This window comes from Tympanuchus pallidicinctus, unplaced genomic scaffold (assembly GCF_026119805.1).
Source record: "Tympanuchus pallidicinctus isolate F22 unplaced genomic scaffold, pur_lepc_1.0 scaffold2, whole genome shotgun sequence".
Lineage (NCBI taxonomy): Eukaryota > Metazoa > Chordata > Aves > Galliformes > Phasianidae > Tympanuchus > Tympanuchus pallidicinctus.
This window is the reverse complement of record NW_026294721.1, coordinates 41360131-41376400: the sequence shown is the minus strand read 5'-3', so window position 1 is coordinate 41376400 and position 16270 is coordinate 41360131. Positions and strand designations below refer to the sequence as shown.

The following is a 16270-nucleotide window of genomic DNA, read 5'->3' as shown; positions in this document are numbered from 1 at the left end:
AAATTTTGATCCAATATGTGAAGTTGAATGCTTTATATAAAAGACAGTAAAAGAAGATATTTCTCAGGTAGAATTCATAGCTTTTTTTCCTTCCCCTTCCCATCCTGTTTTTGGCTATAACTACCTGCTGTTTTTGACCCAAAAGGTTACAGTTGCATAAAACTAATTTTTTTTTTTTTTTTTTTTTTTTTTTTTACATTGTACTTCTTGGAGAAATATTTGCAATGTCATTCATGGCCATGCTTGGAGAAAATTCAGGCATGCTGCTTCTACCAGACTCTTCTCTCCATGCTGTCTGCCCAGTCCCTTCTCTTCTGGAGCTGCGCCATGCTCTCATCAGTACAGTTTTGAGTTTGGGCCCCTTCACCTGCTAATGTGACTAATAGCTAAGATTCAGCAGAGTAAAGCTTGCAGATGAAAAACTTCAAACACTGCATTCTCCTCAACAGCTTATCCCACTGTTGTGGGATAACACACAAGTACCAGCTTCAGTTAAGAGGCATTGCTTCTTGCTGTTACGTACTCGAAATTCATCCCCACTGCAGGGGTAGCTGATCTGCACAACATCTAATGTCAAGCACTAACCTGTGGAGTTTGACTCACCATGGTCTTTTTTCTCATCTTTCCTGCAGGTCCCAGCAAGAAGTCGCACTGTGTTTTTCTCCATTGCTCCCTGTAGAGTTCATGTGTTCAGCCTTCTTTCTAATGATGGCAATAAGCAGCTGTCAGCTATTATCTGATGATGTGTAAGTCATCATAACATCTGCACCTCACCCTTCAGTAGATTAAAAATTCTTTAACTTTCAGACATCTTACTCTTGTGTTGGTACATTAACCCTTTTTCCAGGTTGTGTCAAAGCCTTCTGGCTCTCCAGCATCCCACAGAACAAGCACATTAGCAAAAGGGAATGCTGGCACAATGTTGTTTGAGTTCTTAGACGTATGAAATCTATTGACAAAACAGTTCCAAGGTCTGTCTGCTCACGGCAAAGATTCTTTGTTCTATTCCTTCACTTTTTCAATGCATCTTGCTTGGTCAGAACAACAGTTGTGTTTACTCATTGGACTGCACTATCATTCCTATGCACCCTCCTGTGCTGTCATGTACTCACAATCATGTCACACACTCATTCTCATGTGTGCAAGCATAATCCTGCATGCTCATACTGTCAGTGCACATTTGGTGTTATTTTCCTATTGGAGGTCTTTTTCTGGGTTTTGGCATTCTTGAGAGATTTGTTGCTGGGTGTGACTGAGAGCCTGCCAAGGTACTGGAAGGGTAGTGCATTTTTTTTCACTAAAATAGATGCTAACCATATCATCTAGTCTTGTATTTGACCAACGCTCTCAAAAATTTAGGGTAACTTAACAGACTCCTTCCCTAATGATCTGTGTGATGAATCCCACTCTAAAAGCACCTGGTTTCTTACAGGAGATGGCATAGTTGGAGAGCTTAGCTCCCATCAAAGTGTTTCAGGCTCTGCATCTGCAAAATTTTAGATCCACACATGTAAACCATTCATATTTTTTAAAATTCAGGAAAAGAAAATTGAGGTTGGACTTGCAGCTCACAATATGTAGCATTTCAATCTTCTGCTACTGGTGACCTTAGATACTAATACATGAGAGACTGTGATGAGTTGGGAGCATCTATTCTAAATCCTTTTGAGTTTTAAACTGGGACATTAAAAAAACAGGATTTAAAAATAGCTATGTGCCTTCTGCAGTCAATTCACTCTGCAGGAAATCTGAACAATATTCAGGAAATACTATAACTCTCAGAAAGGCCTGTTGTTTCTAAGCAGAGACAGTCTGGTCTTATCCACGTTGAGGAGCAAATGGGATTGACAAGCGTGTAACAGAATTGAAACGGAAAGTGTGAAAATGTGTTTGAAAGCAGAGAGAAGCTTACAGACAACCCTAGCTTCATCGTGATTGACAAAGAGAGAGGAAAAAAATGAAAAGGAGTTCTGTAACGGGATTCTTTATGATATCGTATACGTTTAGAAAAGGCAGAAGGCACCTGAGGGGGCCAAAGGAAACCTAAATTAAGGCACACTGAAAGCTAGATTTTTCTGCCTAACACCCCAAACTTAGTGCAGATAATTAAGCAGAAGATGCCTGGCTGGGTGGTACTGAGCTAAAGCCATTGGCATGGCAGCAAGTGACATCCACTTCACATCCCTTATTCAAATGAGTAAATGAGAACTAGAAGCCAGGGCAGAGACACAAGAGCAGCAGGAGGAAAGTCCAGCCAGCTGAACATGACCCTCCTGAAAGAAGTGTCTGAACAGGCAGGCCAGCACTGACTTCAGGCAGAGCAATGCACAGCTGAAAATGGAAGATTGTTTCCAAAATGTTTTGCATTGGCAGTGGGATGTTCTCCATGCATTCCACTGCAACAGTGGAATTTATGGCTCTAGTTTTTGCCTGCTGGACTTCAAGGGATTCTGTGGTATTTTTGATTTTGTTGTTGTTTTAAGCCTGAGCAAAATTTGCATGATTATTTACATTGCGTGCTTGCTATCGTGGACAGTGGGATTTCTGACAGTCTGAGGTGAAGCTGTGGTTACTTATCAGGAGGTATTGTGATTTATATAAAAGGAAAATTTGCCTTTGCTACGAAGTTCTCCCCTCTTTTCTCAGGGGGGAAAAAAAAAAAAAAGGAACGGGTTTTGCTTTCAGGTAACTTTCAGACAGATCAGTACTTCTCAAGGGAAGCTGCATAGGAAGACATAGAGAAATTAGATAGTTTTTGTCAGAAGTAATCTGGTATCTTTCAAATAGCTCTGAGGCTCTGTAGAGTGCGTGGTAACACAAGGCTGTGTTTACAGAGGTGGTCATGCCTGAGCTATGACTGGAGTTGCAGCATCTGTTCAGGGCTGAGTAACACCTGCAAGGGTTGTTTTTAGAGCTGAAAGATGATTCTTCAGGGCTACAACCTGTTCCTTCATTGCTTCTATCATCTGAAGGTTAAAAATAGCTTTGTATGCTTTCCCGGTCCTCTTGAGACATGCCACCCATTGTCAAGGACCCCAAAACTGTATTCTTCCACAGCTGGTCAGCTCTTTTTGCTCAGAATTTAGTGGAAATAAACCTAACTAAAAGAAGAGATTAGAGTGTGCAGCAGCTGCTTTCACAAGTGAGATGAACACATGCAAAACTGCAGTGTGAGCATGGAACCTACTCACTGCTCACAAATGTTTAAATAGCGGTGATCTGTAAAAATACAACAAAGTGTGCTATCAGTCTTTCTTCAGCTAAAAAACGTTTATTATTTTTCAGCTCAGTTATTCTCTTGATTTTAAGTATGTTCAACCATCTGTTGAGGGCACAAGAAGACAGAAGCAAGTAATTAAGAAGAGCAATTGCACCACACAGCAAGTAATGGAGATAAAGTGTTTAGAGACATTTCATAGGCTAAAAGTCATTTTTCATGACGAGGGCTTATGAAAGAATATATGCAGTTGTGAGAAATAGGTGTGGTGAATAATATGCAGAACAGAATCCCTTGGAAAGTATTTTGGGGGACTTATCTCACCTTGCTGTGTTAGTCTAAAAGTCCCATTAGACCTGTAAGCAGTCTCAAATAGACAGCAGAAAGGTCTAGACACTCATTAAATGAGAGGACTCCCACTTTTGGAGATACCATCCTTTCTCACTGCTCCTGGAAGGAGCCCACATCCCAGCATTACTCAAGGTATTGCCTCAAACTAGATGAAGTCAGAGGAAGTGCACTGCTCACAGAGCGAATTCCCAGCACTGTCCCTGTTTCAGCTTGGATGGAGTTGGTTTTTCCTTCATAGTACCTGATGCTATGTTTTGACTTTAGGTAAACATACCGTTGTTTTTAGTTGTTGCTGTGCAGTGCCAAAGATGTTTCAGTTTCTCACCTTCTCATGATGTCCTGGGCATCAGTTGGTGGGTGGTAAGCAACTGTTTATGCTTCCCTTGTTTTTTTTTGTTTTTTTGTAGTGTATATATATACTCACACATATATTATTATCATAACTATTATTCTTTTGCCCTTTTTATTTTCTCTATCTTAGTAAAAAGTTTTTATCTCAATCCACAAGTTCTACTTTGTTCTTTTCTGATTCTATCCCTTGTTGCTCTGGGAGGGAAAGGAGTGAGAAAAAAACTGTGTGGTGCTGTGCCACCTGTTGAGTTAAACTGCAACAGCCTTTAAAATCAAAGCCAATGTTTTCATTGCCCAGACTATACAGAAGTCTTCATCTTTAACTTTTGAGGAGAGGGCAGGCTGAGTGCCAGGTCATATGTTTAGAAATAAGCAAATGAGATTTAAAAAAAAAAAAAAGGCAAAAAGAACAGCAGATAACCAACTGTGCCCTTCTGAAGCTTCCCTTTTTTTTTTTTTTCCAGCATGATAGGCAATGTCATTGATACAGGCATTGTCCACAACCTGGAACAGACTTTTTGAGTAAACCTACAAGTAAACCAATAATGTCTAAGAACTGAATTGCAGTCATTTCTAGTATTTTCTGTAACATTTGCATTAAAAAGCCTTTTGTCTTCACTGCACTAGCCAAATAGATGTGAGATCTTTTTCTTACCCAAATGAAAACCCACTGTCCTCTTTCTCTGCTAAATGACAAAGCTGGCAGACTTCCTTCAACACAGTGAAGTTTCAGATTTCTCTAAAGAGTAAATGCTGCCTAATCCATTGAGATTATCACTTAGGCTGATGTTATTCAAATTTACTTGCTAATTTTTCAACAAGCTGTGTATTTTCCTTGGCTGCCTCTTTAGATCACTTGGAGCATTGCAAAGTCTTACCTTTTTATGTTCCCTCTAAATATTTTCAAGTGCCTTGTACAAACAAGGAAAAGTTAGCATGGCTTGCCAGCACTCCTTTCTGCATTTAGAAATGTAGAGCTATTTACCTTTGATTGCAGTTAGGAACAAGACCACCATATCCACTTACAGGTTTCTCCAAAGCGTCTTTCATTTCCGTCAGAAAGTTGACTGCTAGCGTTTGCATGTATTCTACTCTTTGGATTAGTGAAGGAAGGGAAGCCTCCAAGAATCCAAGGATGGATTCCTTTCCTAGCTGGGGCTGAGTTCTGCTCACTGAAAATAAATCTTTTAGGTCCTTCTGCACCAGTCACAAGATTTACAAGCACCTTTCTATGTTCAATCAAGATGCTTGTATATGGGAATCAAGGAGTTAAAATTTAAATTAGTTTTTCTGTGAGGACCTGCCCACGTGTGACTTACTGATCACCTTCAGGGGATTGCGCAGGAAATGAAGATTTATTACACTGCTGTTACTTGACCTGTGGCTTTTACCTTGCAAGGATGAGCATTTCTTTTAGCCAAAAGGAAGCAATTGGTTGCTGAGACTGGAGGATTTCTGGAGGAAGCAGCACTTTCTCCAAAACAATTAAGAGGGATTGAAAGGTGGCTTAGCTGGAGGACACTGAGTTAATCCACTGGTATCAGGCAGAAATTAAAAGTGAGACTTGCACAACATATGGAGTAGTGACCGCACTAGAAAGGAAGCAGCATGAAAGCCAGGAATAGTTTGGAGGTAGTAGATAGTTTGGGCAAATATGGTGCTTACAGAAGTCTGTGAGCAAAGCTTGCAGTCCTTAATTCCCACTGAGATATACAAAACTTTAGAGACACTGACTGAACTAGAAAATGGTATCGTAAGTCTGTAAAAATTAAATAAATAAAAATCTGAGTATGTTCTTCCAAGGGTATGCAGTCAGGCAGTTTTGCTGGAGTGAGTATTAAATATCAAGGTATCAAAAGTAGGCCTCAGAATGTCCCAGTAAAGCTAACGTATTAGCAGATGTACTATGAATTGCTGTGTGGGCTGTGTAGGTGTGCATATGTCAAATAAAAGCAATTGCCTTATGCTGAGGAAAAAAAATAAAAATAAAAAAATCTGTCTGTTTCAATATAATTCCTTTAGTTGCCTTTATTTGTGATGTGCTCTTGTTCCACTTCAGGAGGTGCTGATAGGAGAAATAAACTCATCGCTCTTACTGGTGCCAAATTTTCTAAAGCAGAACATCCTCCACTGTGGTTTGAGTGCAGTCTGTTGCAACGATTCTTCTGGAGCTACGTGCAAGATTGTGGTGTATCAGAAGTTATCAACTGATGAGCAACATGACTTATCAACACTATAGTGGTTGTGCTTTGACAGGTATTCAAACTGAAAGATCAATTTACATTTTCTGAAAGGAAAGTATATGCAGTAGATTAGTTTTCAAATGGTTTTTAGTACAGGGAATGAAACTACTTGCATTGGTGATTTTCTAAGGATACGTTTGTTTTTGCTGTGTTTTTTTTTCCTCCTCTTCTAGATGCAATTCCTATTTGCTAAGGATTCAGAGCATTACATTAGAATAAGGAAGACTTGGAGGGCAATTTTAGAAAAATAGATATCCAAATCACTAACATAATCCTTCTGGCTCTTTGAAAATGAAAAATAGAGTGTTTCAGAGAGCTATTTATTGGAAAGATTAGTTTTATCATGAAATTATTACTTGAGCACATGGCTGGAGATTGGCCATTACCTTAGAAAATTCACAGATGAAAACACATGGAGAGTTGCCAATGAAAAAGACCTAATAACAGAAAGAGTCTTTTCTTTGTATGCTGCATTTTTCCCCTACAGTTATGTTTTGGCTTCACTTGGGAGAAGTAAACAATCTGTTAAGAAAGCAAAGGATGGAAAAATAAGTTAAAACTGTATTATAAATGTTGTAAATGGTCTGATTTTGCAGTGGAAAGCCATTCTGTTTATTTATTGATAGGTATACATTGAAAAATCCAAAAATATTTATGTGCACTATTTTTTTACAATAATCTTTGTTGTTCTTTTTACAAGAACAATCAAACAGCAAATATTTACATGGTACACTGAAAAAATCTCTTAGTATTTATGAATGTGTGTGTGCATGTATGAACAGCATGGGGTGGTATGAACAGCTTATAAACCATTTTAGAGACAGTTTTATATGTGAGAAGCAGGGACAACTCCTTTGAAGTTTGTAATGCTTTGGCAGTCTTAATCTAACTATTTTATTATAGGTAATCCCTTGGAGAAGACCTCATCAGTATCACCTAAAACTAGAAACCAGTTGCCAACCGATTTTTTTTGTTTTCTTGCAGTGCTTCTTCACAGATCTGCCTGTTTGTGTTATGGAAGTTTCGGTCTTCCAGTTGGAGAGGAGTGACACAGATATTTAAGACACATGCAGCTTAGATGTAGCACATTGTGAGTACAAATGATTACTTTAAAAATGTCTAAAACTCTGTGAAAAATTGTAGCCAGCCAAAAAGCGTGCGTGGAATTGGACTTGCATGTTTACTCTGATTTTCAATGGTCAATGAGAGAAAGGAGGAAAAATTCTAGTGAATGTTGTTTGCCATAAATCATTCAAAATGAGCTTCTACGTATCTACTGGTGTTTGTTCCAGCAGCCCCTGAAAACCGCAAACTTGAGCTGGTTTCTGTATGCAGTGTTTTATACATGTAAGGTTCCTGTATATACATTTTCCTTTCTGACCCATGATTTTTGAAAGCTCTGAAGACAAGGAAAATAATAGAGCTTGCAAGTCCTGAAGTGTGATCAGTTAGTTGGACTTGATGATCTCTGTAGATCCCTTCAAGCTGAATTTTTGTATTCTGTTTTGACATGTTAGAGCATTTTCCATTTGTTTGCTTGTAAACTGATGTTGTGGTGAGTGGAAAAGAGAAGCAACCCTCTGTGGATTGCTTTGTTGGCAGTGGCTATCTTGTGTGCATCCCTCATGGTCTGGCATAACCCTTTGTATTCTTTTTGCTTACTGGGATGGGGTTTGTACTCATCTCTTACTTCCAGCATCTACAGATGGCAAACTTCTTCAGTTATTTATAAAACCTGCTTCTTTTTTGGCATTATCTGGCTGGCTGATCCAGGTGTGTGTAAAGTTTTCTGTAAAATGAAGGGTGTCTTCCTTTAGGAAACACAATGGATAAATTCTCCTTTTTGTAGAGATACAGATAGCTAACCTGCTTTCATGGCAACCTCATGCAAATCCTATCCTACTAGTGGAGGGAAGGATTTCCCTGCTGTTAGTCATCTTTGGTGTGGGGGATTTTTGCAAAAAAACTGAAACATAATAATCTGTTTTTATCCCTCTTATTTAATTCATCCTCCCAGTCCGTTGTATTTCTCTTGTAACAAAAGGAAGAAAATTTAATGTTATTGAATGGCCTTTGCTAAATTTAGTATAGGCACTAAATAGAGTGGTGCTTTCCAGTGAAAGTATTTTGATGGGAGCAGACATTTCCTGATTCTAGCCATAATAAAGCATCTGATTCATGTAGCACTGCGGTTCTTCATTCCCTCAAATCAATTCAAAATAGATTATGCAAATCTAGGGGAAATCTGACGTAATAGGCAAACTGCAGATAAATGTTAAATGAGTGTGCAAGATTGCCAACTGTGGCGCTTAAATTTATCACAAATACGTCTACCTCTCTACCTTTCCTTCTCCAAAAGGAAATGGCTGGAATACTTTATGAATAACCGCATCTACAGACCAAACTATTTCGTTTTTTTCTTCTCATTGACCTACAGTTTGAAATAAGCTAAAACTATGCTAGTTACTGCTGTGGTGTTTTATGCTGTCATCAGTTTCTATTAGGAGAGTTCCTTAATTGATCTGCGCTCCTGTGATTAACCATAGCTTTCCCAGATAGTAAAGGAAAGTCCCAATGAAAAGCAAAGGGAGCCAAGCTGGGGTGACAGTTCTGTTAACTGGGCAAAGGTAAAGCAGATGTGACGGGCAAATTTAAAGCAGACATGGTACAGAGGACTAAAACAATGAAATTTGTGCAGACTGGTTTTATGCTTGCTTCAGAGAATCTGAGTCAGACTGGAGCATGTATGTTTTCAGTAGATGAATCTTATGTGAAAAATAGTATGTGTCATAGAGCTTGGAGACATGACAGTTCTGCCTGGGAGTCTGAAAGCGTGTCTCCAGGCGAGCACCTGCCTCCCTCGTTTGTACCCAGTGCAGTAGTCTTATAAATATGAAACAAGGATTAGACATGTGGACTTCCCTTTCCAAGAAGGAATTCTTTATCTGGTAGCTATTCTGCAGTGGAATGCTACTCTTCCTATTCATTTTCCAAGCAACAGCTTTCTAAGATGTTTCCTTTCTTTTTAGAGGACTTCAGTAAAAAGTACTGTGCTTCACATGATGCAGAACTGGAAGGGAAAACCACTAAAACCTCAAAAAATCCCACAAACTGGAACAATTGTTTCCTTCTCAGCACTAATTAGGCTAAAGAACAGTAGAAATAGTGGTCATTTCAAATTAGTTCCTAGTGTACTCATGCATATAAGTTTAAATTTCTTTCCTGCCAACACTTACAGAATTTTGCATCTTTAGAGAGAGGAAAAATATGTCCAAAATGAACTGATTTAATCTTTCAGACATACAATTGTAACAATCTCTCTGCATTATTTGCCCTCAATGAGAACAAACTGTCATTGGTACCATTTCCAGGCGATTACCAAGAAATGCTTAATCTTATGTGAGTGTCTCGCAAGTCATACATTATAGCAGGTAACGGTTGTCTTTAGAGTGAAGGTAGCTTCAGAGAGAAAGTAGAAAGTGTTTATTTAATCTTAATTTTAATTTGCATTTTTCAGGATAATTATTTTTATGTATGTCAAAGACTTACTTTGCTTGACTAGAGGAATCCTGTAATTTTTATTTTTCACATTTTGGTTTATAGTATTTAATCAGCCAAGATGTACTGTGGTCAGTAGTAGTTAATGTGTGATCATTTGGAAGGATTTTGGCAATTTGAGAAAGTTTGCTCACAATGAAAATGAGGAGAGCCGGTAACTAAGTATTATGAGCAATGTTAGAGGCTCCCTTAGAGAGTGGAGCCTCGTTATGTGTCATGCATACCACACACACACATCTGTCTTAACAGTCTAAGCCTAAATCAATAAGAGGTTGACAGAGCAATGACGGTACAGTAATGAGTGACACAACTTGTAGCAGGCTACCATCCTCTCTAGTCCCAAACAGCATCTTATGGACTGAGGTGTGCTTCAAAAATTAACCCAGTCTGGCAGAGGCTGAAATTACTTTTTACTAATTTTGTGAAATAACATATATGTGGAATTGAATGTTACTGTGCTCTGCATTTGGCAGCATCTTAAATCAATTTCTGTGCTTATATTAGAATGTGATCGTCAACATGTTTTCCATCCACGCTTCTAAATCGTGCTTGATGACTAAACTGGCAAATAACTAGAATCTTTCTTTGGCAGTTCACTGAAGTTTACATTTTCTTATCAACAGCACTGTTCACTCTGGTGTAAAGAACTGAGAAAGCAATAAAATAGCTTGGAATGAACAAATCCTACCTACAAAGAATATTTCTGCTTCTGCAATAATCAATGTGAAAATTTTCCAGGCTCATCTGAACATTAAGAAAAGCCATTAGGTAGGTGTCAGGATGGCAACCTTGCTGATTCAGCTGAATCTGTGGATCTTTCTCAGTGTACGTTAGCTGTGGATCGAGTGTCTGAAGACAATAGATAAGCCAGTGGAAGGTCCTTTTGCTGTCTAAGAAGGAAAGCTTGAGGTCTCTGTGTGCATCTGCATCAGTCTGTTGGTTGTCAAAGCACCTTGCACTTCCTGACCTGGGAGATGCTGCTTTTTACACCCACTGCCTCAGGCTGCCTCCCTTAACTCTGCCTAGGGCACTTTAAGCCTTAGTGGAAACCAGATGAAGAATTAGACAGTTACGTATTCTGGCTTTCACCAATGGCAGGTAGCACTTCTTTGGGCCAATGAGGGGCCATTCATTCTAGTAATCACTAGGACTGTAAGCAGGGCATACAGGAATGGGAGAGCATAGCTGCAGGATCCAATCTTATGCCAGTGGATCTCAATGTCAAAAATTCAATGAAATACCTCCCAAGTGAGCATGAATGTGTCCTTGAATTTTGATGCTGGTTGTAGGAATGTGGATAGCCTTCTAATGCAAGATGCAGTCTTATTTTTTGCTTGTTAATAACCAGATTGGCACTCTTTACACCTGCTGAGGCTCATCTGGCCCCAGAAAGCCTGACTAAGGTCTGCCATCAAGCCTTGGTAGTGTGAACTAACACCGTTTACATGAGCTTACTGATGGGCTTGTCATTTCTTTCCCTGCCACAAAAGCTTGCTACTTTGGAAAGACAAGCAGGGCAACTGGTAAAATATTTATTAATCTGAAGTGGAAATGACAACAACAGAATCTCCAATACGTTTGCTTGCCCAGTTCCCTCAGCCTCCTGGAGAGGTAATGTGGAGAAATGTTCAAGATGAGATATTCTTATCAACAGCCATGTTTAAGTTACACTAATTGACATGCTCTTCTAGCAAGGGGAAATTTTCCAATGGCAACAAGTCCCCCAAAACCTGAAGCTAAAGCAGGGTTGATCTTCTCTCTTGATCTCTGCTGAGAGGAGCTTTGCTGTTTTACTGATGCTAATACACAAAAGTGACGTCTTTTTTTTTTTTCTTTTAGCAAAAGAAATTCATGTTAAGTCATCAAGTGTAGCCTTAAGTGAGAGATCTGTCATTTTTTGACAATAATTCACACAGACTCCAAAAGAAATGTACTTCTAAACAGTGACTCTGTGAACAATAAAACAAACACTCTCAACTACCTACCAGCTCATCCATCTTTTTAAATCATGTCAACAGAGTTCAACTTGTTCACCAGGTTTTATTGTTTCATGGAGAAAGGAATAATTTGTGGTGGAATACCTGAGCCATTGACCTTTGCAATTATTTATTACTTGGTCTTGATTTCTTGCACATTTCTTCTTCTTCATTTTCCTGTCATTTGTTTTAAGTGATATGGTTTATTCTGTCTTCTTAGCCATCTAGATTCCTATGGTAGATTTGTGAGTTGAACTGTGTAGCCCTTCTGCTTAAAATAGCATCCACACCCTGTTTATAAAATTTGGGGTAGTTCTGTGTGTGTGATTTCTGTTGTAGGCTAGGTGTGAATTCTTCTTTCTATCAAGAAAAATGCATTTATGCAACCTGGTGTGTGAGGCTTGCTGGCAAGGAGACGAGTCAGGTTTCATTTGAACTGGATGGTAGATGAGCAGACTTTTTAGAAAGGGAGATGGGCAAAGTAGCAGGTGGATATAAAACTCTTGGCATTGCAGGTAAGTTAGGCTGTATGCCATAAGGAAAATCTTATGGTGTAAGAGCAACTATGATCTAGGTCATTTCTGCAACACAGGGGAGAGAGAGGTGACTGTGGCTGAGCTAAGTCTGCAGTTACATTTCCCATATTGTCATCACTGTTATAAATGAGTGCCCTAATTAGAACCAAGGGAATTTATGGGCAGATATGAAAATGTGGTTACTATAGTTACCAGGTGCTCCAGCTCAGTCGGGAAATGTTGCTAATATAATGATAGCCCAAGGGTAAACACATGAGATAAATGGTGAACAAGCCCCTCTGCTCCAGGAGAATTTTTTTTTTATTTGCACATAGTTTCCAAACTTGTTCTGTAAAACCAGCATCCACCACAACAGTTCCTTTTCCATCCTTCTCTTTCTTTCAACAGTCTTGTTTTGGATAGACTATGAAGATCTCTGGGGGAAATAAAGTGCAAAATTGAAATATCATTTAGAGCAAGGTTAATTATCTATTTACATATGGTTTGAAGCTCTCTGCTAAAATCCTTCCCCGCTCTTTTGTACGCTGTCCAGACAGCAAGGCAGACTATGTGCATTTCCACAAGTTCAGATGTAAAACTTCTCTTTGTGTATGTGCTGACCCTAATTCCAGCGCTGACCCTTGATGCCTATCTCTGTATATGGACAGGGAAAGAGGAGAATGAACAGTGATATTATGAATTCTCCTCTTGCATCCGTTGTCTGAGATGAGGGGCATCTCCATGTACTGCTTCTTCAGTTCAACTGCTAGCATTAACCCTCAGGTCTGGGAGGATTTGAGGGAAAAAGTGGCACTTCAGAGTGGCAAAGCCCCCCCCACATGCGTTTGGAGTGGTCTTTTGCTTGTTGCTGCCTGCAGGCAGGGTTACATAGGTTATTACCATTTGCTACAGAAAGGAAGAATTGTAGATTCAGATTAATTTCTGTTGCAATTTCTCTGAAGTCAATGAGGTGACACTGCTGATTGCTTTGACATAGATTTTTCAGTCTTGAGTAATTACCTGGCACCTTTAGAAACAGTATAGGACTAGACAGAAAATCAGAGCAGCTGCTGCTAAGGGAGTTCATCCCCACTGCTTAAAACAGTACTGAGAGGGAGTTGCTTCCAGGTATTAGAGGAAGCACGAGGAAAAAGAAGCCTAAAGCATTAGCAGCTCTGTGTAGCAGTATCCAGAAGCCTCCTGCAAAATCCTTGCTCTGCCAGGTATTATAAGTCCGATGATTCCTCACATGAGCAAAAGGACTAGCCCTGGTGTTACACAGAAAAGCAAACCACAGCAGTAGCAGTGGGCAGATCAGTGTTAGCACTATCACAGACCAGGCAGGCACCCACTCCTCTCTAGAGCCCGCTTCAGGCTGACACAAAGATCTTTCAGTTTTGTGAAGCCAGAGTTCATTGCCTATCTCATGTAGTCTCGATACCTAGTTAAGGATCTTTAATCTGACACTATAACCTTGGTGAGAGACAAGAGCTCCAGAGAGCGATTTTTTTTTTTCCTCTATGGTCTGAACTTCAGCTTGGCAACCTTGTGTCTCATCAGCAAAAGATGCAAAAAAGGCTTTGAACATGATTGCACAAGCTAGGATCTTAATCACAGTCATGGCTGTCTTGATGAACCTGGCCATCCTGAATGGCTTAAATTACTTTGGATGATGGCTCTTCTTCATTAGCAGACAGGTGACATACTGGCTCTGTCACAAGCCTTCCTGCAGGAGAGTAGATGTGCAGACGTGCAGTAAGGAAGCTTCATCATTAGGCATGCTTTAAAATGAAGCGAAGTACATATGAAAAGGCATCTGAGTTGGCAGTGCCTCCTTTCTGTAAACTTTTTTCTTTCTACCCAGAGCTTTTTGGAATACTGTGCCAGCACCGGATGTAGTTGAATCACATTCTGAGTGGAAGTAGCCCAGCAGAGATTGTATGAGAATCTATGTTTGCAAGTGATCTGCTGCTTTGTGGCAAGCTGCAAGCGTCAATGACCACAGAAGGTTCATCTGTTGTAGCCAGCATCTCTGTACAAAGGAGATAACCCAGTTTATCTTCTCTGAAGATAGTCCTTCACTGGATCACCTCCATTGTGGGTGGCAACTTGTTACTTGTCATCTGCTGTTTGCAATGAGGTATGCATTGTCCGTTGCAACTCAATTGTCCTCTAGAGGGCTTCATACTACTTGCCCAAACTGGAGAAATAAAAAATGTTTTGAAAAAAGACATGGAAAGTAACTAAGAGACAGCACACAGGTGAGATACGGACTAATGATGAGGATGAGATTGCCTTTCTCATGATGCAAGAGATAACACTGAAATTTAAAAGTTCCAAATATGCCTGCTGTCATAATATTGCCTAGATGGACCAGTGGTCTGACTCTAGTAATAGCACGTCTTCCCCTTTTTGATTTTGGAGGCTGAGGAAAGCATCAGTGTTGTGGTTGTTGGGGTTTGACTCTGTGGAATTGCTGGGCTGGGCAGTCAATACCTGGATGAAACAAAGAACAATAGGAGCCATAAGACCAAGTGTTTCTGTAATCAGTGAAAGAATTTCAGGATTTGTCTTCCCTGGATCTGTTTTTTTGGTTCTTGTTGTTGGTTTTTGTTTTTGTTTTTGGTTGTTTGTTTTTATCTCCCCATAACCTTAAGAAACAGTAACAGGAATCTCTTAGTACCCGGTTACCATCTTTTGTTCTGTGTAACCTTTGTCATATCGCTGTTGTAGCCAAGCAGTTCACAGCTTGTACGTTTGAATTTTTGGTCAGGTTCAAAACTGTTTTGACCCTAACTCAAACTCAGGATAAAGGAAATGAGCCTAGCTGTTTAGTATGGATTTTGATTTTTGCGTATTTTAAAAGATAGGCTGAGTAATCAATTTTACAAAAACAAAAAAATGTCGTTTCAAAATGAAAAAAAAAACCACAATACCACCTCCTCTTGCAAACTCCTGAGATTCACTGAAACTTGAGTTTGAACGAATTCAGTAGCGTGGACACGTATTTTGGGAACGGGCTAATAAGGGGGGAATTTTTTTTTTTAAGATTTTGAAATAGAGAAATTTTGCTTGGCTGCAGGAATATTCAGCACTCCCTACCCTCATGACTGCATTGCAAAAATCCTATCTTCCTCACCTCATTAAGACCAACACCAACTACTGTGTATTCAATCTCTGAAAAAAATCTTATACCTGGTGCTTAGGACTCCCTGTCTTCGCTAAGTTGATTACACAGATTCCCCCTCACAAATTAATGTTGTGTTATAGATACTCTAATCACAATGCTCATTTTCTTTTCGTGATGTGAATACAGTGTGCAGACTTTGACTGTCTTCTTAATGTGTGTGTATCCCTAATTGCCTGGGGTGGTTATGCTGTTTAAATATTGGATTGGGAAGGTGGCATGAGCCAACTTTTTGTTCTTTGGGGTTTAGCTGCCAGACTGAGGGTGAGCTGTGAAAATGCTCTTCTGTGGATCTTGGCTATGTATTTTGGCCACATTTTCATGGCCAAAACTGTACAGAAACATCTAGCCCTCACATGGTCTACCAGCCTTGAAAGAGTGCTGCAGCTCAGATCACAGACCCAACAAATGTAATTTTTTTCTTTACAATTTCTACTGATTTTGATCTTGTTGAGTTTTCAAAAGTGCAGTATCCATGAAAAGCAGTTTATCTTTCTGTTTTTGCCTTCTTTGGAAGGCAAAATCCAAGAACCTGTCTGTCTCTAAGGGCATAGAAAATGGCTTTTTTCTCTAATCGCTGATCTGGTATTATAATGCTGTGGACAAGAGTATTCAATGTCAATAAAGCAGATTTTCAGTCTGCCTAGTTTTCCGGGTTAGCATGGAGTACAGGCTGGCTCACTATGGTTAGATATGTATATACCTCATTGTCACGACTCAGCACCAAAATGAACAAGTCTGGTTTTGAAAAAAAAACAATAAAGCTAGATGCAAAACAATCTCCCATCTCTCAAAATTTTCTGAATGCTAACACTCTGTCACTTTGATGTCAGATGGAGCTAATGCCTTCTATCACCTAACATCTGCTGTTT

At 39.5% G+C, this 16270-nt stretch overlaps 1 long non-coding RNA gene across 2 annotated transcripts in view; it reads left to right on the top strand.

The window, feature by feature from the left end:
• Nucleotides 1–630: 630 nt before the first annotated feature.
• LOC128080608 (uncharacterized) overlaps nt 631–16270 on the top strand; it is a 28236-nt gene continuing 12596 nt past the window's right edge. The window contains exons 1-3 of one of the 2 annotated variants that reach the window (XR_008206801.1): nt 631–746; nt 5979–6175; nt 7147–7252. This is a non-coding gene — a long non-coding RNA (uncharacterized LOC128080608). Of the gene's footprint in view, nt 747–5978; nt 6176–7146; nt 8622–16270 lie in introns of those variants that run through there. The other variant, XR_008206800.1, reaches the window with a different exon arrangement.